We start from the raw sequence: 24,906 nt of genomic DNA on the forward strand, positions 1-24,906 counted from the left end.
CGTATAGCGCATGGTATCCGACGGCCAGCAGCAACAGGATTCACAGTTACCGTCCACCGCTCTATCCTAACGGCGAGGTGACGCTGGCGTGGCGCCGCTGGCGTTTTCGATTTGTTGCGAGAGAGTGCGACACAGCGCAGCGTCATGCGCGTACTGCTCACGCTGAGGGCACTGCCACCCAGAGGACTCCTTTCTTGTTCCCTTTCTTCTGGTAGCCGCCGCCACCTTCCGCCGCAGCTTCTGTGGCACGAGGGCTGCAACGCAAAGTCGACGCGCGCCGCCGCCGCTGACGCTGATACCGTCGGTAGCGTCGAGAGAGCGCTGCCACCAGAAAATCTACTGATTAGTCAAACGTAGCTGACGCCGCTCGCCAGTGACCGTCCGTGCATCGATCGGTCGTCGTGTAGTAGTGTGGCGTATTGCACGAAGAGCGGCCGCGCGCCGCCTCACCAATAAGCCCGCCCGCCCGTCTGCCTGTTGAGGCTTCTCCACAAGCCTACCTGAGCTCTGATGGCGATATCGGCCGCGGTAGCAGCAAGCAGACGCGGTGTAAATTGAACACAAGCAGTGGATTCTGGATCATCCACCAATTGAAGCAAAAGTCGTCTCAGCAAAGATCGGTTCGTTTGCAGTCTGGTTAATCGTTCTGGCTTGATCGGTTGCTGGGTCTGATATAGTGGGATTTGGACGAATCGATTCAATATTGAGCCGAGGAGAAGCCTCGTCGTTGTTGTTGAAAACGATTCAACACACAAACAAATATACGTTGAAGGAACATCAAAATAGAAAAGTACCTGTGGTGCGCGCCTAAACATCTCCTCATATATGATAATATCCATGTATATATATATATATATATATATATATATATATATATATACATATATATATATATGATTGTGTGAGGTGATTTTATCGGGGGTGAGTGTACATCCCTGCCGCTGGAACATATATGAATAAGTAATTAAAACAAAAGTAGAAAGGACATTGAAGCGTACGGCGCCGCGTAATCAAACGTGTAGTGAGCATTTATTCGTGAACGACCTAGCGGATACACCCATTTTTGCATAATCATATATCGTCATCCCTTGTAAAAAGAATTACGACCATCCAAACGTTTCCATTGGATTAGTGTGCTGTGTCTGTAACATTCGGAATTTTGCCATTGTGAACCTCGCTACGCGTTTCTCTCTTAACGAGAGACTTTGTCAAGCGTCTGTAAACCACAACGCATTGCGTGGAGACCAACCGGTAAGTTCCAAGCGGACAAATATAGGTCAATTGGTAGGTGTGGAGCGAGGATTCTTCGATTTTTATGCCCATTCCTAGGCTTGAACCGTTTTATAGGGTCCAGTTTTGGAGTTGTTTGGACTTCACTGTTCCTAGAAAGACCGTGAAGTGCGCGCGCTCGGCCTCGTAGCCGCACAACCATTATGAGTCCCGTCGGCATTGTTAACATATAGTAGCATGTTTTTTCCTTCATAGGAGTAATGTATAACTCTTCCAGTGAAACCTCTGTGATGATCGTTATAAACAAGGGAGCACCTGAAAGAGATGTGGCACGTGGGTGCTTTTACTGTGAAATAGAGGCCGCGCTATAGCGGTTTTTTACATTGCGTATATGTAGTATTAGGCATTACTTTAAAATCGTTTTTCCCGACTTGGCTAAGTTCTTCTTCTAGAATGGACCTGACTAGCGGCCTAGTCAGAAGATGTTATTATAGCTATTCGTTAACGCTGAAATTTGAACGAACAGAACGACTGCATGGTCATGGATAACATGGCAAAGTTCTTGAAAAGATGTATATTCAATTATTTTCACTTATTATTGAAAGTAGATAGATTTACCAATACGTATTCGAGACACTAAGCGACATACTGGATCACTGCTTCGACGAGTAGAGAATCCTGCAAAGACAAGATGGCTTAACGGATCGTGTTAAGGTTTTCAAGATTTTTTGCAAGAAGATTGAAGAATTTTTTTCGAAGCGTAAGACCCATTTGCTTGGCCCTGCCTAATAGATCTGATAGCAGGACCAGTTGTTTGGCGGTGGACTGAATAGCGCATTTTCGATTGTGTCATTTCAGGATAATACATCGTATTTTCCGCACCGAGCGCTGTGAGTATCATCTCAGACGCTAGATAATTGTTATGTCAGAATTATCGTTGGTCATCATTCGATCCCACAGCTCCCTCGCGAAAACCTAGCCCGTACGCTGTTGTTCCAAGAAGAAGCTAATAATCGACACTAGTTGTGTTTCAAGCTGTCCCAGTGTTTTTGTTGGGCGAAATGACAAGCGCGGGGATATTGTCTCGAGTGGGCTTTTGTTCCACGTTAGTACGCGTTTTCGCTCGGGTTCGGTAATTTCGACGCGGACTGGGGTGAAAACAAAAATACCCGGCGAATATCGAGACGGATATAAACGCAACATGTGCGAAAAGCGAAAGACTATGTATAGTAAACAAATTCTGTGTCGGGAGCTTACCACCACGCGCGTACTCGTAGCCTACGCTCACTGCAGGCCTTCAGGATCTCTAGTACCAGAGTTGATTACGAATTAACAAACGCTACCTAGCAACGTATTTGCTGAAACCTTTTTCACAACGATGCATGCTCACTGTAAGAGGCAAACGAGAAAAGGCCGGAGGGATATATATAGGGTTGTGAGGTTACGAGTTCGGGTGAGAGTTGGGCCACACCGTTTCCGTAATTATTTCAAGAAGGACTCGAATATAATGAGGCGGCCAAGAAGAATATTGCCCTTCACCGTAATTGCTCATCGGAAACACGGACGTGGTCGTCAATAGTCCACACGAGCTTGACCTATGCGCAGCTATAGTTGTCGCGGAGTGCGCGATTTGTTACACCTTTTCGTTGACGTTGGCCTGAGTCAAAGGGGTTTATGCTAGACCTAGAAAAGGCAGCCGTAAAATTCAGCTTTCGATCCTCGCCTCGCAGTCACGCTGGTGGGTTTGACTCTGCAGTAAAATCGTGCATTGCTAAAGCTAGGCAAATTGTTCAATTTGAGTTGTTTATATTTAGCCATCTTCATGGAACTAATTGAGGACGTGCTTGGCAGATGACTGAACGGACATCTTCGTATGTTGTCTGAAAACTCCCAAGCGGATATTCCGACAACAACATCATCATCGGTGTATTGGTCAAGTCGGCCTTTCTACATACTGATCGCTTCGTGACGTCCTGATGATAAACTCAGTGAATGTAGTCCTTAAGATTGAGTTTCAATGCTATCTATTCAACACGATTTCAGCTAATAAAGCAGTGTGTAGAAAAACAATGGACTGTTTTTTTGATGCCTCAACACGTTGTGTCGATATGATATTGCTTATGTGTGATTCCAACATTGTTTGTTTGCTCTTATCTGATTAAACTGTATACTTTCCAGCGAAAGTCCGATAAATACGTTTGTACCTGTGGCGAACGTCATTTCTGCACATGGTTCGAATCGGACGGCGTTATAGAAGCACCGTTGTTATTTTTGTTACTGTTATTGTTCCCACAGATATACCCGTTACAGCTGATCTGCAATGGTAGTCGTCTGTGAGCCGATGCTCGATCCGGCCAAACAAATGTTGTGGCACTCCTTCCTGTCAATGGGGCCCCGTTGCCACTGACTTTGTGTCGCCGGCTGAATTCAGTATTACGGCGGTGCAGCACGAGCAGCCGCAATACACAGAACCACCATTATAGCCGTTTCGAGCTTAGCAGCTCGAAAAAAGGAAAGCTTCAACATTTCTTTCTGGATCGGTCCACGCCGGCCCTGGATCGCTCAAGGATCCAGAATCGTCACTATCATGGTGCAAGTCAATATGGCTGGATAACAACAAAGCGAACGCATGCTCGTCAGCAGCAGCCGTCACCGCAGCCACCGCTGAGATGCTTATCGCGCGGAACTGACCGCTGATATCAAGTAACAGCAGAAGCTATTACTAGCAGTGGCGGAGTTATCTGGAGAGAAACTGTATACGTGAATAACGGCGCCTATGGTGCGGTAGTACAGAATGGCTCGCATATATAGTAAGGCATCGGCCGTTAGGGGCAATTCGCAGAGATCTAGCCTATCAGTATACGTGACCGGTTGTATGGATGGCGATGCTGTCGCGAATAGCTAGGCTTGAACACAGAGACTGACAGAACCCTAAATTTCCCTATATAAGTTGACGTTTTATTCAGCGTGTGTTTCGATTGCTTGTAGAGCAGCAACAGGTTTGGCGGCACCTGATTCTGTATAGTGACTGTCTCTATAGCGTCAAAATACACCAGAAAGTTTTGGTAGTATACGATGATGTTAAACAATAAGATGGGTTAATATATATATATATATATACATACATATTGCATAGGGGAAATCTAGGCCATATACAGCAAGAGCTATATGAGCCACTCCGTTTTTTCAAGCAAGAGAACGTTGATTTATTTATTTTCCAATTCGAACTTTTAGAGTGTTTCAACTGTAGACGGGTCAAACACTTAGTGTAGTTTGTGTTACTGGGTTTTTTTTCTTTGACCGGGTTATAACGAACGAGGCAGTAAAGAAGCAGAGTAACCATCTCGTCTTCCTGCCACAGTTTTGCCCATCCTGGAATTACATTTTACATAGAGAACTATAGACAAGTTACGTTTCATAAAAGTCACTACATGAATTATATTGCCTGATCATCCTGGGGGCTATATACGATCTTGGAATACAACTCAGCTTGATAAGAACGCGTATGTGTGTATAAATATTAATTCAAACGAAGGCATCATCGTTTTGCAGTCGTTATACGACGTGTCGCTGCAATAACACGTCACATGTAGTTACTTTTTAAAAAAAAAAAGTTGAAAACTTCATCGGCGTATTGTATCGTCAAAATAAAACAGCATACGAACTATTGTTATCATAGATCAGAACTTACCATGGATAAGTATTTGCCCCACATTAATGCATAACCACGGTAATAAACTCTAGTGTCGTCAATTTAATTTTAAGTTTTTAAATTTCATTTTTTAAATAAAATTGAATTCGTGAATACGCTAATGCTTAAGCCATTGAAGGGATGGCTCCACGGCGCGCAACATAATTCTATATACACCTATGCTAGACAAACCTTTATCTTTGACATGCTTGACTAGACAGTAACTTATTAAGAAGTATTGGCTTTCCTTTTTTTTCTTTTAACTATAATCGCAGTCCTTCTTAGGAAAAATTGCACTTTTCCTTAGGTTCATTGAATGACTGATTTCTTTGGACAGAATCATTGCCGGCCTACATAAATCCATATAGATATATAATGTTAGCAAGTTCCTTCACGCTTATATCTGTAGTCAAGCAAAGCGACCTGAAAAGAGATGCGGTACATTACTGATCTGACCTTAAACCAGAGTGGCGTAGAAATCACTTGAGGTTAGCGTGATCTTCATAGCACGTCTTTGAAGAAAAAAAAAACACAACTGATAAACAAGTTATTGCAATAAAAAGCAACGTTATTTAATGACGGCTTTCAAAGCCTCAAGTGACTTTTATTTCGCTCTTATAAATAGATTAATATATGCGCAAGTGGTTTGTGCGGTGCTCAGTATTGCACAAAATATCGTTATTTTAGTTTCACACGATCCGGTTCGCATTGTGGGATAATATATATTATTTTTTATCTGCAACTTGCTTCCCTCATTCATTCTTGATCGCCATACTAGGTCTCAATGAGTGTGACTCTCCAGTGAAGTGTTTCTCTGAAGTCGCGGTAGTCGCTGTGAAAATACAGATTACTTTACGAGCCACTAAGGTAGGAAGACCTACGTTCGTCCACGCGAGATCAACTAAGACTTGACTATAGGTGACATCAATCTCGAAACACAATATTTGACACTAATGCCCTGAGGCAACAGCGTCATGTTTAAGGCGACTGTGACGACCGTCACAATCGCAATGACGGGGAACCGGCAAGGGGAGAGTGAAGGGAGGATCCGTTTGAGGAAATCCTGAGAGAAGAAAAGGAATTATCTTAAATTAGCCATTCGAAACTATAATTCGTATACGATCTAATAAATATAACAATCAATAGCCATAAGATAATAAAGTATGGGTATTTCCAGTGCAATTTCTGTTGGCATTATCGTCGTCTATTGTGTGCATGAATTATTAGATTTCGTATGATGCGTAGAGTTTTTTTTTTTTTTTTTTATGATATAAACAACACAAAGCGTATCTATATTTTGTTAATAGGTGTGTGTATGTATATGCGTAAGCCGATACAAGTAGGAGGCTCTGGCAAAGTGTTTCTAACCTTGACTATGCCGTAAATCGATGGTGGATCGAGATTTATCGATTGTAAACCACTGTAATATGGATAGCCGCAAATGGGACGGAGCAAAGATTTCTTAGCAGTTTTCAGTTAACGTTAGAAGTATAATATTGTACTACACAAAAAAATTAACGTGCTTTTTATCCCAAGCTCTATAAAGATGTTCACATTTTACCCAATAAAGCACATATATTCTGACGTCGCGAGGGCAACGTCCATATTTTGATAACGTAGTGCGCACTTTGGTCATCACTGTTGACATTTGCTCGTCTCGGTAGCAAATGGCTGCAATTTTACTGAAAAAAGGCATGTTAAAACAATGGTAAACTTGTGGTAACGCACGAGTGCTCGATAACGATCGCTACTGCTTACCGCACTTTGTATACTGAAGAGGACTTCCACGTTGTTCACGCTTTCAGTAGAAAACTCATTAAAAAATTGGCTTCAAATAGACACTGATTTGATGTCCAGATACGTAGTTATCAATTGGCCTAACTCGCCATTTTTATTTTTTCTGGTTGAACTATATCTGGTGAAATCATCTTGAGCTCGCTTTATGGACCTACCAGCATAATACAACGTTTAGCTTATTTTCGGAACTGCAGTTTAGAAAACGCTTAAGTTTTCGCTAACATAGTAATAAAAAAAAGGTGCCAAAACATTTTATGCCATAATTATTATATTATCAGAATTGCTGGTACCAGCTGAAATGCTAACTTCATGTTTGAATTGCAATTCAGGATTCATCGTACCCTCATGTATCAAAATCTTTTCCGTAATTTTTTCATTCAGCGATCGCCTTTTTGATTCCTATGTGCGCCGCCAAATCACGTCCGAAACGGGTTTGGGTCGGTCTGGAAACGACATTCGTCACTCGGATTCCTCTATCGGGTCTTCTGATCTTTTTGCCCTAGCTTCGGGTACTCCGAACGCTTTGTTACGAAGTTCTATCCACTAAGCTGAAATACAGTATCAATAGAACACCGTTACGGATTATCACGCAGTAGATTCCACTTCAAGCAGGTCAACTCGACTGCTTCGATCGGCGTAAATACAGAGCCAACTTTCAATGAACTTTCGTCTCGCCCGAATCACTTAGTTAGTAACTACTATGGAACTCGTGGCAGCAACTATATGAGAAGTAAAGCAAGTTTACACTGCGCCAGACTTTATGAAGCCGTATCTTCACCTCCTTAAATAACTACCCATGCATAGACATGCTCGGCGATCCGTGACAGTTGGCGTTACGTAATACGTTTCAACCGAGCAGTCAATGCTCGTTACCGATTCAGACGAAGTCATTTATCATCGCAGAAATCTGCGACATATTTTCGCATTTCGCTTAGCTTGTTTAATTCGTAATGTAAGTCTGGTAAGGGATAGTAGTTAGGTGCTAGGAGCCGTGAGCTTCTATGGTGCTTGTGCTGTATAAATTTGCAATGATGCATGTATAATCATAATAATAATTAATAAAATTATAATATATAAAAGCATATTAATAGGTTCCATGTTGCTATAATTAGGCAATTACAGATATTTAATACCGGGCCTAAAAATTTTTAGTCTGAATTCGTTAAAGTCCTAGCCTGCCATATATATCTGTTTGATCATAAATACTAGCTCGGATGTGAGCATATCGAACCACCCAAAAGCTGCCATTTAACTAGCTGATTTATGAGTTGTGAAACAATTATACACACAAAAGTATTTCTATTCGCAAGAGAAAAAATAGAGGATCCTCGCATTTTGATGAGTGCTGACTGATCTCGTACGCACATCGGAGCAAATGGAACTACCGTATTGTGTTCTTCTATCGTAAACGCGTCAGTGAGCGGAAGATAACCACAAGCGAGAAATAACTCGGATGAGCCCGATACACAATGGATGACGACGAGAATAATCTACTACGATGTTACTGACCTAGAATCAGCGCCAACGCCGGCCGTTTGCAAAACATCGCTTTTGCAGGAACCCTTCACTTTCACGTGTAAAAGGAGTCGCTCTGGCTGACAGGAGTAGAAAAAAAACAACATCATCAGCGACAGCTGTCATCGGCGCCGGCGTTCTTCGAACGAAGTTCGAATACGTCACGAGTTAGCTGATTCAAAGGTTTTCCCAAAAGGTCACATAGAAGCGATAGGAAGTTTGCATATACAGACATTCGAATGGACTAAAATTCGAAGTTATTCTTTTTCCTTTGAGTTCTCCATTAGAACGACGGGCTAGACGATCTAGACGGACTCGATTCCTTGTGTCAATTCCGATGATATTATTTTAGTATAGGAGAAGGCAGAAATTATCTGCGATTATAACGTAGCAGATGTTGTCATGGCTGTAACCGAACGAGCCTCGACTGTCGACACAAGTGGAAAAAGTTTAGAAACGCCATTGAAGTTGAGCTCGAACTTAACGGAGTGTCGAATCCGATAATCATTCGGTAAACAAGTGCTAAATTATTAAGTTTTATGTGCATGCTTCATGCGCCCTATTTAAAGGCAAGTTTACCAGTTCTATATAAACACTATCCAGTTTAGAGTCATTGTAACATTATTACTCGCAAATAATAAAACCTGATCGTAATAATAAAGACAACTTGAGACACAAATACAACAACAGTAGGAGCGCGGGAACTCTATTCATGCACTCTCCTAATAATTACATTCTCAATTTTACTGTTAATTACGTTTCCATTTTCTCATTTTCATTACTATTACTGCTTTCAATTGATGAAAAAACAGAATCGCCTTAAAAGAAGCTGAACTCTGTACATCGACATCTGAAGATCAAACTTCATTATCAAGCTCGGCGGGCTGACTCGATTCCCAATCCGAAACCATTTGACAATTAAACCCCTAGCAGCATTTACTCATTTGCTAAGTCAGTCGCCCATTCCCGCGACCACAATGCCCATCCCAACGGAGGCAAATCGCGCACATCGTCTCTGCAATTGCTTCTGTCACTGACATCATTTACGCTGAGCAAAAGAGCCAACAAGCATTTCGCATCTACCTGTGTCCTACACCCCCAGGACTCCGATAAGCTTTGGTTCTATCTGAACTCCCACTTGGTTCCGTGATCTGTTCAACTGCCCATCCATCTGAAGATCTCACTACCCACTGCGTCTTGATGCTCAAAACGCTGACTGAAAATGCCCCTTGACCAGCTAGTTCACGTCCGACACGGTGTGCACATCGACTGTATAGTCCACGTACGCGTGTAGTGTCGTCATATTTCTATAGACAGATACAATTTAGCAGGCCTGACTGGCCGACACTGTTCATGAGATATTCTGGACGCTGATACAACCATGGGGGTTGAACACTGCCAGTGAGACAGTAACAACAGCGATAATATCGGCTGTAGCCAATGGCAGCAACAGCAACTATAGCCGTAACAAACATAGAAAAACACGTTTATTTAAATTTTGTCATGTGTGTCACTAGTAGGTAACGGGGTTCGCGCGTAAATTCAAAATCGCGCGCGGATTAGAAACGTCGAACGCGCTTAGTTGATCAGGTTACGACGGATAAAGACGATACGCATGCAGCAGGATGGTACAAAGAAAAATAGGGGCCTCAATTGCTTGTTGAAATTTTAAAACGTCAAAATGGAAATCAGTTTAGTTGCTACAGACGTATATTTGGACATTTGCTCTCAGTAAACGTGTTCGTTGGTATCGTAGAAAAGCATGGCCGATTATATGATCGGTATTGTCCTTCTCATGAGCTATACGCGTGGATATCCCAGAATCTCGCTCTTAATAGAATCTTGAGGATGTTTTGGGCCTTATTACGGCACTTATCGCTCGTACTGGAAGAGCCCAAATTGCGATGTGGTAGACTTCTTACAATGCAGTACTTATGATTTTCTGATAATGGAGCATAGAGTTGAAGTATTATCAGACTTGACCTTGCAACACTGATATCTAACAAATAAAAACAATAAATGAAAACTGAAGTTTATTTTTCAAGAATAAACTTTTCCCGATTTTCAGTCAGGCACCCCCGTACAAACAGCTTATAGAAATACAAATCGACCAAACTATCGAAAATACCGTATTTCATACAAGTGCCGCTGGGGGTAACCCATAGGTCTTCTTCTGAAGGGCGGGCCGTCAGCCTTGAAAGCCGGAGGTTTCAAGTGGTATTCTAGTTTACGTTTCACTTTTATAGCTAATTTAGCTACTACACATTATAACACACTTAAATAGTAGCAAGGTCCTATTATAGCAGTTAGCAAACTACCTATGTACGTACATACACCAAGAATCGATAAACTGTTACATTTTCCTTGTTAGAAAAATTTATTTCGTTCACTATAACTATCAAATAATTATGGATAAATATAAATTAAAAATAAAACATATGCCATGCATTGCATCCCTCTTTCTACATGTTTGCTGTTTTTCCTGTGCACTTTGTCGTCCTCAAAGGTTCAGAAAAAAAAATTCCTCGTTTTATCGAACACTCAAGTCTCTTCTAGCCAATAGCATTGTACGCATTCGTTTTTTTTGTCCAATAATAAAAATTGCCGTCAATAAAAGATGCCCTGCTTCAGCGACAACAGCTAGTGTAAAACGCTACGACAAGCCTTAACGATTTGCATCAACGATTGACGCCAGCTGGCAATCGGCGTCACCTGCTGCAGCGATGATCTTTACGGAACAGTAAGCTCATCGGGTTAGGCTGCCATTTACCCACTCCCCAGCCTCGGTGAATATAAGTAGGTGGCGATAGAACGTCGTATTACCGTTTGACGATCGATCGGAGTCGTAGACGTCCGGACATTCTAAAGGTGATGTTATCTGATATAATCCAATAGGAAATGAGGAACCCTCTAAAAATCGCATGGACAACGACTCATGCGATTTTATTCGGGCCTAGTTACTTTTGTTCTTTTTTTTGTGTTAGTTGCAATAATACATGGTTATGATTCGCATTTACTGATTAAAATGAGTGACCGATTCTGAACAAAAGCGTTCTCATCGTTTTCGGTGTGTGACTGGTTTTTTTACGCATTTTTTTAAAATTATGATATGCAAAAAAATTATTCTATTAAAGCATTAGAACATCTACACATGGATATGTTTTGTATTTGAATTTTTATCATGTAATCTTCAGTTGTATTTCCATTTTTCCAAAGTCATTTCACACGAATGAAGGGAACGTGACCGAATTGCCTCTTCATCAGACAAATATGTTAGTCCCAATTCAGGTAGCAATCGTGCAACTGTGACACTCTCAATCTTATAAGTACGTGGCATTTTATAATAGATCTTCAAAAACAGACAATACCTGATCTTCTTTTTGTACAATGATTAAAAACAAAGAGCAACTGGACACCTTTATAACTAGGCGACTGAACCGTCATGCACATACCCTTCCGTTCTATTATTAAACTTGGATATGAATAGTAGCTTAAAAAAATGTCATCATTATTCAATAACAAGACATTTTAGTGTGTTCTCTAGGGGCTTTCGTCCTCTTCTTAACCTATTTACATCTATCGTTGACAGAAAGCAAGCTTCATCTGTCACAAGCGTACTCTAAAGAATGATAGCGTGACCCGATCTGCCCAGGATAACTTTCCTTTGTGGCAGCGTCCGGTTAAGCCACGCTAACGTGTCTCTACATTACTTTCACTGCCGACTTGATTTTGAGCATCGCGGCACACCTATCCCCCCCTTCCCACCCCACCCAGCAGAAGCATACAGAATAAGCGAAAAAAAAACGATTACCACTTTATAACAAATGACGATATAACGCGAGTAAAGTAGACAATTCACCATTGCACGATTTTCGTCTCGACGATTTCGCTGCTACGGCCGCTGCCGGTTTTTTTCATCGCTATTTCCCTATGTTGCCTCGCTTGGCAATTCGACTGGCCATGTTACCAAATATAGTAAGTACATATATGTTCGTGTGTATGTGTGTTTTACTTGGACGCGGCCCAAGAATTGACGAAATCGCTGGCCTCTATCGATTTGGAAATTGTTTCCCAGCGTTTGCCATACATTGAATACAACAGGCTCGTACATCTAATAGCGATGTATAACGTCACACTTTATCGTTGGTGGTGGTCAAAATAACGCGGGGAGAACTGTCCCAGATCAAAAAACCAAGGCAAAACTAATGTAAGCAGAATCTACTGGGCGCTGAAACGCGTCGAAGGACCAATTTCATTTTTGTAAAAACGCCGTATTCAAGCACTGAACAGCAACGTATCGTGATGATTCTTTTGACGAACGTCAGTCATCACGGGCGATTATCACGATGGACTACTGCACATGGTTTAAAGGGTATATCGTAATGAAAGCGGTAAAGCGACCTCTCGGTTGCATGCAGGCTTAAAACAGTGACGGCCTACGGGTTTCGGTAGCACTGACGGTGACCGGGTAGAGAAATGCCGTGTGACCTCACTGTGAAGTTGAACAGCGACAGCTGCACCGGAAAAATGTCGTTGCCTTCGTCCCACACGAAGTTTCAATTTCAAATTGAGGACTCCAGCAGCGGCAGAAGCAGGCATCACATGCTGTTCCGGAGACGTGATCAGAATTGGAATAGATGTACAGTAAAGATGGCAGGCGTATCTCTAAAGTCACGGTGGCGGCCAGAAGACGGTAAGCAGGAGAAGGCATGGGTAAATCGTAGAACATAAAAACCAGGTTATTATTACATGGAATACGTTCTGTGTGTAGCTATTTCATGAATTTTTTTTACTTAACAGGATTTTTAGTTGACTTATCCAACACGGCTGCGGGCGAAGAAAAATTGAAGTTTATGACTATAGCTGTGCTAATTATATAATTACCACTATTATTATTATAGTTGTCGTAATTATTTTTCCAGTGCAATACGTGATTAAACCTGCAGGACGAATATTATATGCAATAGGTACATTACGCTAATAGATGACGTTAATGTCGAAACCGAACTGGGACCCCAAATTTCTACGAGAAATAATAATAATTGATGTACACAACAATGGAACGACTCGTGACGCCTTCGATTAAGAACACATCATTGCGATTCTATCGAGCGTCCAAATAAAATATCAACAGAGAATTTAGTTGTTAATTAGGCTTATTATTATTTCGTTCTAATTAGACAAAACGTAAAGTACTGTATCATATTAAATCACGACTGAGACGAAAACAAATGTTTTATCAAAAATTCAATCTTTACGTTGTATATTTTCACAGATACACCTATTCAACCCAGTGCGAACCCAATTCAATAGCAATCACACCGATATACGCTCGTCTTTCATAATTGATTATCTTTCTTTATTATTAATTAAATTATTATTAATTATAATTTTTATTATCAATTAAATTATTTGTCACGATGAACAAATATTTGTTCCTGATTCACAAATAACTTTTGGAAGTCAATATAAAATATACTAACTATTGACTATATCGAGTAGATGTTTCGAGCCTTCCCATTATCCATAGTCATATTGCTTCTGCAATAGCTGCTATTGACCATAAGAAAACTAAAAACCGTCACAATTAAACTATATATATATATATATATATATATATATGACAGCGCGAATGAGCCGTTATTAATATAACAAGAGCATACACTCTCCTTCTACATATCCGATACGGACTGATCGAAACGATATCCTTGCCTGTTTATTTTACTAATTACGTACACGACAATATTGATTATGATGTTCATGTACGCGGCTACTGCTATCTACGCCAGCCACAACCAATCTACTCCTTCCTGCACCGATTCGTCTGCTTAGCAACTTAGAGGAACATTTAATTAAAAGATAACTCTAGCCGTTTCGATAACATAGGCTACGATAAATACGGGCTATCAAGGTCGAGACGATATAATCTTATCGTCATGTTGGGTTGCTGTTGCTGCTGCTGCATAAACTGTCACTATCGCTGACCGCTATGGGTCCACCATTAAGTTCTGCGGTCAGTGATTCAGTCAGTAGTTGGCCTAAAAGTAGCTGAGTCAAACGAGTATCCATAACAGCAGTATCGACGAAATGAGCCGACATGAAGCTATCACAGCCTATGTTATGGTACCCGCTAAGCGAGTGGACTCGTGAATAAGTTGGCTTTGCCCGCCAACGTAAGCAGACTCAAGTTAGCCTGAAATGGCTGGACAAGCTACGAAAACTGAAGATTGAGTCAGCGTAGAAGGTCATAGTGTAGCGAAATTAACTAATTAATTAATTATTCGTATGGTTTAGTTTATTGCTGAAAAGTGTTCTGTTAATTTTTTTAACTTTACTGTCTATTAATTTGTTAAAATGATCGGCCCGGATTAATTGTTGGCTGGTTGACGGGATCTGTCGGACTAGATTGGAAATATACGCAGAAAGTTAGCATAGTATTACTTCGAATTTACCCTGTCGCCAATTACAACCTAGATGAGCATGACGGAAATTACATATGCAAGCGTAAAAACACCTGCGACCTGCTTTACCATTTTGTATTCACTAAGTTAACTTGTATGGCGATGTGTTCAAGTTTCGAGGTTTAATTTTCAAAATCTACATTTAGCTATCATCGAGAAACGCTGCGATGGCCGATTCCCTTTGAGTTAATAGGGATATTACCTAAACGACAATTCACAAGGCCTCCTGAGTACGCTTCCACCACCATTCCGGGTTGAAATCCATAAATATAATAAGTAGCAATCATAGAATCGACACTTTCTATGCACGTTGCACATTGAGCATACCACTAACGATATTCCTAGTGTTTCTATCTGCCCATTTATGTGGTTTCGTGTTAGGTAGGGCTTCCGTATAGACTACGAGCTGCGCTCAAACCGTGTAGATTTGGAAAAAGAATGTTGTAGACGTACGGGTTTCGCCTGTCAACGTCAGCTGAAACCCGTACAACTGGCGGAAGTTGCATCTGTCAATATTTTTTCGTGACCAGCCATTTAGTTACAATTATCATGTTCATGAATAGTTATCGTATTCACAATAAGAACTATCACATTGAAACATTTAGATCTGATGATAAGGCGCCGTATTGACGAAAATGGTTTATAAAAAATTTTTCATCTTATCGAAAAGCGTGCGTAAGTTTGGATTTACACAAAAGAAAACAACGCCTACTATTGATGAGCAATGCGTCCGGTGTGTGGCGCTGCAACGCCTATTTATAATCGGAAATTAAGAATGGCCGATTCAGTTTCATGCTAAATCTTAAACACAAAAGCAGAATGTTCATTCAATGGCGACCTTGAAATGCCCTTGAGATAGTTTATCTCTAGGCTATTGCGGTACGAAAAAACTATTTAAGGCATGACTGACAAGACAGATGTCGCGTTGCTGAAGATGATTTAATCTTCTGTATTTACGCATTGATTTAATTCAATTACTCATATTATTATTAATAATATATGCACGAGCCATATTATTTACAATCGAAACGTTATAATGGAATGCTTTTTGTGTATGCTTCTACGCATAGATAAAAAAAATTAGGTTGGTAATACGGCGCTCACGAAATACCATAAATGGTCAAAGTCTATCAATAAGCCCATTGATATTCGATACTAGCCGATCGCTTTTATTGACCCGAATGAAGTACTCTATCGCAAGGAAGTGTTTCTTTCGTATTTACTTGCTGCAGTCTGCAAAGAAACATAGGGTTCCGTGTCTTCTTTAGCATGTTCGAGCCGTTATTGGAATGGCTCCCTCGTCTGAAACTTGCCGGTTTCTGGCTTTTCATGTCCATTATACATCATAACGTGAAGGAGAAGCGTCTTACACCTGCTTACAACTAGTACGTAAGTTAGCCAAAGCGTTGTTACCCGGAAATCGTCCATTTGACCTTCGTTTTTTCGCTAGCAGCAGATTTCCCTCAACTGATATTGTTTCTGGCCACGTAAGTGCACGTAAGAAAAACTTCGTCAACAAAAAGCAAGCTATGCTTCACAGGCGGAATCTTCGAAGAACTGACTCTTGTTTACATTGTATTGAAATACACACCGATTGATCAGTGTACGTCTATCTCTACATGGATATGCAGCCAAATCAAAGAGCGAAACATACAATATGTGAAATCTATTTACGCGCATGCAACAATCATGTTCAAAGGGCGTCTCCCAATGGCAGGTTAACTCTTTCCGGATAGCCGTGTATCAGCGATCAGATGCTCATACTATCCGGAACCCTGCCCCGATATCACACGTGTGGGGAAGAGTGTGCCGGTGACAATCAGCCCCCTCAATTTACAATATTATCTGTTTCCCTTCATCGCCAACACAACTAATGACGGCAACAAAAATAACGACAATAACAACAAGGGTAATAACCACAAATGACCAACACCCGCGATTATTACGAAAGGAACAATTACTGACCGTTGAATTTCCCCAGGTTGAAAATAGCGCAGCCGTAGCCATCAGCGCCGTGAGTGCTGAAATCGCTTCATGTAAAGCCGAATGGAGCCGGACCCAATACGGAAACGATACGATCTGTCTTAAAGGAGGGATATAAATAGCGGTCGATGCCCTAAAAATTCTGGGTGGTTTACGCTGTCGTCCATCACTTTTAATGCTGGCAGCGCAATCGGCCTGAACACTCACATCGGATCTCTTATAAATCTTCCGTTAATACTCCGCGATATTCCTTTGTCTACACCCAATTGTGCTGCTCAGGGAATGAAGTGAAAGATGGCGGCGTTCCTCTGCGCGCGTTTGTCATCGTATAGTGACTCGAACCGCAGTTCTTCCTTGGGTCTGCAGTTTCCAATCGTCGCTAATGGGGACGGCATTACAGAAAACGATTGTAGACGATTCTTTGTCGGATTACACTAACGCACAAACAGCTGGCAGCAATATTCAGTGCGTGTTACATGAATGTCTCTCCCTCTGTGGTGTTCTGGACCTATATATATGTGCGCGTTTGCATCGCGATCCACGAGTTCGGTAAAGGTGGCTTTGCTCATAAAACCCATGTTCCTTTTACCAAACCCGATAAACATATGTTTTAAGTTTTATGCCCAGTTTTCTCATTAGGTACAGCCTAATTGTTCTGATTTTTTTCTCCCATGGTTTTTTTTTATCATGGGATAACTATTATCGAGTCACCATTCTACCTAGTCGTACGCGCACACAAAAGGGGTGCTTTTGCCTATAACCCCACATTAGAAAACTGTACATCGCATTCGAGACTTACCAGAAACTAATCTTCAGAGAGATCTTGAAATAATACCATGCAACTCAATGCCCACATTGATTTTTAAAATTATTTAGCTAAGTAGTCATCAAAGAATTGTCCCCGTCGCTACAAGCGCTATTATTAGAAAAGTCACTGAGCGAATATTTCGTCTGGCTTTCGTCGTCTTCACATAAATTCAGACGTTTCATAGGTCATCAGACGACGTATCTTCTTCAATACTGTAAATATTTTCCTCAGCCGATGCCGTCATTAGCGGTGCCGGAAGCTTCGTCCAGCGATTGACATGGTGTAGATGAAATGAGTAACTCGAACTATCAGTCAGTTGGAGGTAACTGCGGCTATGCAACAAACGCGAACCCAAACACAGTCAGAAGCAATCCTAGTGCCGTATGATGAAACTATAGACGATAGTTGCGCAAAGCTAAAATGCCCCGACAGAGCCACAGTGAAGAAAGTAGAAGTTGCCTTAATAATACTGATAAGTCTGAAGCAATATAAAACAGAGACGAAGGCTTTATCTTGAGCCCGGCAAAAAAAATTGTTGCGGTGCACGGCTGGACTCCACAGCAGGTGCCATATTTGTATATAGGGTGGACCAAAAGTCTGCTTACACTGGCAAACGATAACACGGCGATAGGAACGGCGATTCTTTTCCAATTTCCAAGAATTTTTCCAGTTTACACGGATGTTACTTCAGCTGTGAATCTGTTTTTTCACGACACTGTAACTCTATAGTAACTGTTCGAAATTGTCTCATTCTATGTATGTATGCACGAATGCTTATAATGCGAAACCACAGATACGGTGGCATAAAAAAATGTGAGAAAAACAGCCTAGGCGCATGTTACCGGTTGCAGTATGGCAAGCTCTGTGGCAAATAATACGTGGAGCTGGGGTTGAAGTAACTGAAAAATACGGCTTCAAAAGAAGAAAGAATAATACACGACAACAGATTTATCAAAAGGTAAGCCACACCAAGTGGGAAGAAATAATGGCTACACACTTTGAAATGGGCATTTGCGTGCTATCAAGGAAATCCTAGCTCATTTAGTGTTTTAATTGATATACGTGCCAAGTAGAAACTGTTGTAATGCAGATGTTTGTGAACCTGGAAATAGAAGACTCTACCGCCAACGAAGGAATTTCGATTGGAAGATCAGCTGGCTGAACTAAACAATATGCAACTGAGATAAGTACGGGCAAGGCGTCACCACAATAATTCCTGGACGGCGATTTAAAAGCCTCACTGTCCAAGTTATATATTCCAATACAGCAGGCACAATAGCAAGGTGGTCAGGGTTAAATAAACAAAATTGTGTGATATCTACAAGGAACGATTTATAATTACAACATAAAACTGAATATGTGGGTGAACATATAAGAATCATGTGAGCCTTACCTGGGATACACAGACGTACTACCAAATTGGAGTCTAGTATTGTTGTTGTGTAATTGAGTATCGAAGCGCTGCCAGCTAAGGCTTCTGTTAATTATCCCGAAAGATTTTTGGAATAATCCTATCTGTCTTGTCCGACAACGGGGATCGGTGCGCAGACCTGGCTAAAGCATTGTACTTGCTTACCTGATGAAGGCATAAAGAACATCACTCTATCAACCGATTGGGAACCCTGTATATATATACTACTCGAAGTTGTTTAGCTAGCGCTAAAGCTTCCGTAGATGTCCAATGACAACACTTCATTTGTTAGATAGACTGCTGCCTCTAATCAAAGCGCTTAATGTACTCCATTGTTCACTTGTAGGGAAGAATCGAACATAGTAAAGTCATATTAGTCCAGCTTGACACTCTATGAAACATGGCAGGTTAGGTGTCTCGTCGATATAGTCAGAATGACTTCTTATGAGATCTTCCTCAACATCTGATATAAGCATACATAATATTTGTTGGGATAGATGAATTAAAAATGAGCGCAAGCCCATCGCAGTATTCGTACCTATCGCGTAAATTAAGCCATGCAGCATATTTTCTTCTTAAGGCTACAATAAGGATTCGAGTCTGTCATAAAAATCGGACGTGTGCTACCTAGTTCCGCTTGCTCATAATCGGGCTCGCGAATCTACATCTAAATAGCCCTGTCGATATAAGCGTCTCTATATTATGCGGCTATACAAGCGATGACGGCTCCGAGTTCACTATCCTTCCTCCATAAAGCAAATGGACACCAAGAAAATACTCATCATTTACTATGAGGGTCAGACGAGGCACTCGCCATTCTCACTATTCAGCAGAGATGCCTGTGTACCACATCTACAACTCCTGATAACTAAAGCCGTCCTACTACGGACGGGCACGGCAACGTGCACCTCATTGTAACGTCACCAAAAGCTACATATAAGTCGCAGAGCAGATTCCGTCGCCAGCAGACGGTAAGTGCTGGTATGACGTAGTAGAATATTGGGTTTACCAGTAGTGCGTTTTTTTTTTCTATGATACCCCAGCAGCCAAGTCACAGCGACACATGTAAAGGTTTCTCCAACTCTACTATGCGCGTAAATACCCGGCTCCTTTGAACCCAGTCCGTAGTCAGCTCCATAGTTGTGGATTTTAAGCATTTCAAAGCCATTTGGCTCTTACACACGTGGCTTTTCTCTATGTTTATCCTCTTTTGACAGCTGGCAGCAAAGAGCCTCCTGACCTAGACAGCTCAATATTCCAATTTTTTTTTTGTGCCATTAAAAAGCAGACAGGAAATTAGCAGACAACTAGCTGGTTCCTTCAATATCATATTCGCATGGGTGCTGAGTATATCGCTATGGAGCGTCCCTTCTCCATATTAGGGAACCTTTGCTCAGTTCCATTGTCAACAGGTCAACAGCTATTGGTGAGGTGTCGCTTTGTTCTATAGTTGTCGAATAGAAAATGCCGGGCTTCAAAAAGATGTCCTGTCGATGATGGGCGTTACCGCTTCTGCAAAACTAGTCAGATCGCATTGTCCAATTCTTATGAAAACAATTATTTTTCATTGAATCGCTGTGCTTAACGATGGCGAACACTAAGAAAGTTTCCCACTACCTGAGCTCTATATGTTTATTATATTGAATTATTGAACAGATTATACTAAATTATACTTAATTTTTGTGATTTTGATGAATGATTGATAATCTGAACATTTTATTCTGATAAACTGATAGATCTGACAGATACACCAATAGAACAGAGTTAGGTTTACTGTATATTCGATTTGATATGGTCACCTTAGTAGTCTTGTAATCCTTTTCTGTGACATAGTACCCACGAAATGCTTGGAGTATTGACGAAATGTATTGCATGTCCAAGTTGGGCCGATCTGTACTACACCACAAATACTGGTAACTTCTCTGATCTTCATTGACTCAGTGTGTCTTGTTTTACTGAGAACTAAGCGGCCCTTAAAGCGATGCTTGATCGCACAATAGACCAACCAGAATTCAGACTCGTTAAAAATTGGTAAGACAAGACATTTGGCCTCTTTTCATTGCGTTCCTTTTCATACCAGCAATGCCAAACCATTGCGGATATTGTTGCACCATTTTTGCTTAGAACTTGTGAGGTTTGCCCACAACTGACACTTGCTTAAACGTGCTTAATGAGATTTCATTAGTTATTACATCCAAATTACGGGCCCACCATGTGCTCGGCAGTACGGATCTACTCACAACCTAAGTTAGAGGCCGATTCGAGAAGTAGGAACCTTTTCGCGACGTGCGTTGCCTAGTTTGCTCCAGAATTAACAAAACGCTTTTGCGTGCGAGCTTTTTCAGCAGATTAAATAGTAAATGAGTCCACGATACTCAGGCTTAATGCTGTTATAAAATTCGCTTGAACAGCGTACATTTCCAAAGATAAAATAAGCAACATGGTATAATGCCTTGATGAGTACACGAAACTGTTCGGTATTACATTATTGTTTGTTACATAGCTTTAAACAATACCCTTAATTTTCTTTTACCAGAACCGACAAACTCCGTCCTACCAAATACGATCAATATTTAAGTAGAACAGTACCAATTATATATATATAGTGTTTTCGTGACGCAAATGCTTACGATAGTGTTTTTTTTTCTTAGTACCAGATACATGAAAATCCGGCGGAGTGTCACCTATTTTATAATAACCTATGAAGGCCGTTTGCTTAAAGTGTACTGCCGTTAATTTGCCTCTAGCCTCTATTTAGAATATATCGCTTTTTTTTTTTGTTTTTTGAATATAGATTCTAGCTGTAAATGTGTACGATTACGCTTAGTTACACGTAACGAGCATTAAGAGCTGACATAGCAAAAGTTCATTGGAAACATCCGTGCCTGTGTTAATGACATGTGGGTCACACTAGGCCCGCTGTAGGATATCGCCAGAAACTTTATGGCCTAATGACAAGGCCAAAATTTAGAAAATATTTCCTAGTGGTATATACGTAGCTGCACCATTTAGGGGACAGAGAAGTGGTATTCTTATTATTGATATACATATAGTTATAACATTGATGCGGTAGCCCGACAGCCACATGCGAATTAAATGCAGACTACGAACTAATTTCCCCAAATACTGAATTTCGCATATGGTTTGTTTGCCCTTTACTGGGTCGCTGCTCTTCCATCCACCGGCCAATATTCGCTAAGATTGTACTACATAAACACCAATATTGGGAGATGCAACAGCGTCTTGACCGTGTACAGTCTTTTTTCTATTTCTCTTTAATTTTTGCTACATTTTTCCTCCTGCTACTTTACCAAACTTCAACTGGGACTTTTTCAAATAGTCAGAAAACGTTTGCCCCTCCTCACTCACTCTGATCAATAAACCCACACTTAGCAAAACCCAGCAGACTGGCTTGCGATGAAGTGGGCTTTCATTGCAACCTGTTCCGGTAATAGCAGAACGACCACACATTTTATTCTGTGAAATTTGGACCTGTTAGGAGGAGCGACCCCTTCGCGAATTTTTGGCTGATTCATGTAGATTGGCATCTTTCAACGGGCGTTGCTTCTGCTCGCATTTACCATAAAAAAGAAAAACGAATACGTTCGAAAATAGTCTATTGAGAAGTGGGTTAAATGCAACGTCCTGGTAGGGCGTGTTGCATATGTATGATATATTCGTGTTTGCATCTAGCCACGATTTTCGTGTCTGCTGCGTACTAGGTAGACTGTTCTGCTTAAAGGCTACTTGTTGATTCTGCTTAATACGGCATAAAAGTTGTCAAAGGTATAAAATGATCTTCATTTTTTCACAGGGGAAAACAACTGGACAAAGGCAAATGATTGTGGTGATTCAATAGACAATAAACGTTTTCTGAGATTAGAAAACTTTTTCGTTATTTTTTTTTCAGTTGAATGTTAGCTTGAATTTTGAGAACGTAAATGTGCGCATTGGATTATAGTGCTAGTAGCGTATCAGAGGAAACACAAGCCAGCTGATAGGACAGTCAAAGCATACATAAATCGGATATATAAAGACAGCCATTTCGTATAGGAACTCCAACAACAATCGCGTTAGAAGCAAAGTTAGAAGATGGCTATTGAGTTAGTTAAGTTAATTTAAGTATACAATCAGTAGTATCATTGCTCGACTGTTATGGTCCTAAAGGATCGTTCTATTGGTGAATAGTACTATGCAAATTTCGTAGGCGTTCATGTATGCATATCTGGTAGTAAAGCTTTATTAGGACTTGATAACATTTTAACTAGAACAATTGTGATTGAAGTCATTATGGTGGCAGTATTCTTGATGAATCTACAACCTTAGGTAAACGAGCTGAGTTGGCACTCGTTTTATTACATACTATTTACTATATATAATAATATATTACATACATTTCTATACATATATACGTTACTCGTTAGGTTGGTTTAGCTTAGATAATGGGATACTGTATAGAAAATGGCTAGACAGATTGCTAACAGTCTGTGTATTATATGCCTGCATAATCTGGTCGTTTTATATAGCCGTTATGTCATCAAACCAAGTGGCTTGGAAGAACAACAACAGGGTCAAAAGTTGTGTATCTATAAAGGAAGAATATCAAGTTCTTACATATGTATGTTAGTATGAGAATTGCTCTTCTAATTTGTTAGATAATATTACGCAAAGGCTATACAAAGACGCCTTTGTTAGAAACATATGACCGACTGAATATGGGTCGTTTTGTGTCTCTAAGCGTGTTGTTATATATAGCTGCATGATGCCATTGTTGTTACGGATGACGCTTTCGAGGTGTTAGCAAGCATGTTATCTTATCGATAATATCAGATAAAATTTCAATGCATATACTTGGTATGGTATTTAATTTTGTCGCTCGCATTACACAAATCAATAGCCCAAAAAATTTCTCCCTCATTGCGCCTTCATGCTAGAAGTGGATAAAGTTACCTTAACTTAGTCTATCTGTCACGTCGCTACTATCCACCTAAGAAATAATAGCGTGACGAAGACCGTTCGCTTGCCCCGCGCGAACGAATTTCGCTTCATTCTCGTGCGCAACGATTTTCGATATTGCCCATTTTTTTATTTCATGAAAATATCAAAATTAGTTTTGTTCGTTTGTTCCCTTTCGTATATTCCTCTAGCTACAGTTGTCGATGTTTATTAATTCGGCCCTCATCGTTTGCTGACAAGGGTAATTTCTGATTATTTCGATTCGCGCAGTTTTAACTTATCAGTAAAATAAACACTAGAAGAAGCCAAGGTTCTGTGCTGTCTCGTGACGCGGCATCCCTTTTGTCCAACTGCCGCTGATTCATATGTCTCGCTGCTTCACTTTTGGCAGCTGTTGGTGTGGTCTTCAGACCAGATCACTTGATCGATCAGCCTACGCTTGGCTCGTCTAAACGCCGCGCTAAAAAGGCAGGTTGAGCAGCAGTTCGTATGGCGGCTGGCAACATATTGGTCCCTTGTCTGCACAGTAACGTATTGAAACCATACGCGTCTGCATGTCCCTCTTGCCGGTTGATTGATGCTGGCTCCTTAGACCCACTCAGGATCCATTGGCAAAGAGAACACTGACAGGATAACATAAACGTATTTGCAGGGAACCAACAACGTACACAGCTTAACAACAACTTCAACAATGTTTTATCAACGTCAGCTCCTATCGCCTGGAAACAATAGTGCCCCGATACGTGTAAAACGTCACGCTCACGCACGCACGCACGTAGCTCCTTAACGTTCGCTTTACATTGTCACCTTCGTAAGTCATTGCCGATCATCCGCGCGTCCCCTAACCCTCAGTCCATACGAGAGGTATGGCTGATTGTACAGTCGTATTCAAAATGAACGAACGATGAAAATTCACGAGAGTTGGCGTTGGAAAAATGTTATAGACAGACTTACGGAGTCTCTATCATACATGTGTGTAAAGCATTTTGATTTTTTTACTTACTTTTGCCGACGTACGTGACGCATGATGTCATAAAGCAGTAAAAGAAAAAAT

General features: G+C 40.9%; 1 protein-coding gene and 2 long non-coding RNA genes across 10 annotated transcripts in view; 1 reads left to right on the plus strand and 2 right to left on the minus strand.

Moving 5' to 3' along the window:
* Positions 1-291: 291 nt before the first annotated feature.
* mol (dual oxidase maturation factor 1 mol) overlaps positions 292-24,906 on the plus strand; it is a 107,710-nt gene continuing 83,095 nt past the window's right edge. For 2 of the 8 annotated variants that reach the window (XM_022789998.2, XM_022790001.2), the window contains exon 1: positions 297-1,251. The gene's annotated coding sequence lies outside the window, so the exon portion shown is untranslated. Of the gene's footprint in view, positions 1,252-2,088; positions 2,121-24,906 lie in introns of all 8 variants that reach the window. The other 6 variants (XM_022790003.2, XM_022790002.2, XM_022789999.2 and 3 more) reach the window with 5 other exon arrangements.
* LOC147757908 (uncharacterized) lies at positions 843-2,960 on the minus strand. Its single transcript, XR_015319976.1, has 3 exons — positions 2,488-2,960; positions 1,849-1,908; positions 843-1,545 (listed from the first exon to the last, which is right to left on the minus strand). It is a non-coding gene; the product is annotated as an uncharacterized LOC147757908 (long non-coding RNA).
* The window catches only part of LOC147757909 (uncharacterized), a 42,810-nt gene continuing 23,183 nt past the window's right edge, over positions 5,280-24,906 (minus strand). Inside the window, exons 2-5 of the long non-coding RNA XR_015319968.1 lie at positions 18,879-19,061; positions 7,060-7,266; positions 6,290-6,341; positions 5,280-5,984 (exon numbers count right to left, since the gene is read on the minus strand). This is a non-coding gene — a long non-coding RNA (uncharacterized LOC147757909). The remainder of the gene's footprint in view (positions 5,985-6,289; positions 6,342-7,059; positions 7,267-18,878; positions 19,062-24,906) is intronic.

The sequence above is a fragment of the Varroa destructor genome, unplaced genomic scaffold, assembly GCF_002443255.2.
Source record: "Varroa destructor unplaced genomic scaffold, Vdes_3.0 BEIS01000002.1, whole genome shotgun sequence".
Taxonomy (NCBI): Eukaryota; Metazoa; Arthropoda; class Arachnida; order Mesostigmata; family Varroidae; genus Varroa; species Varroa destructor.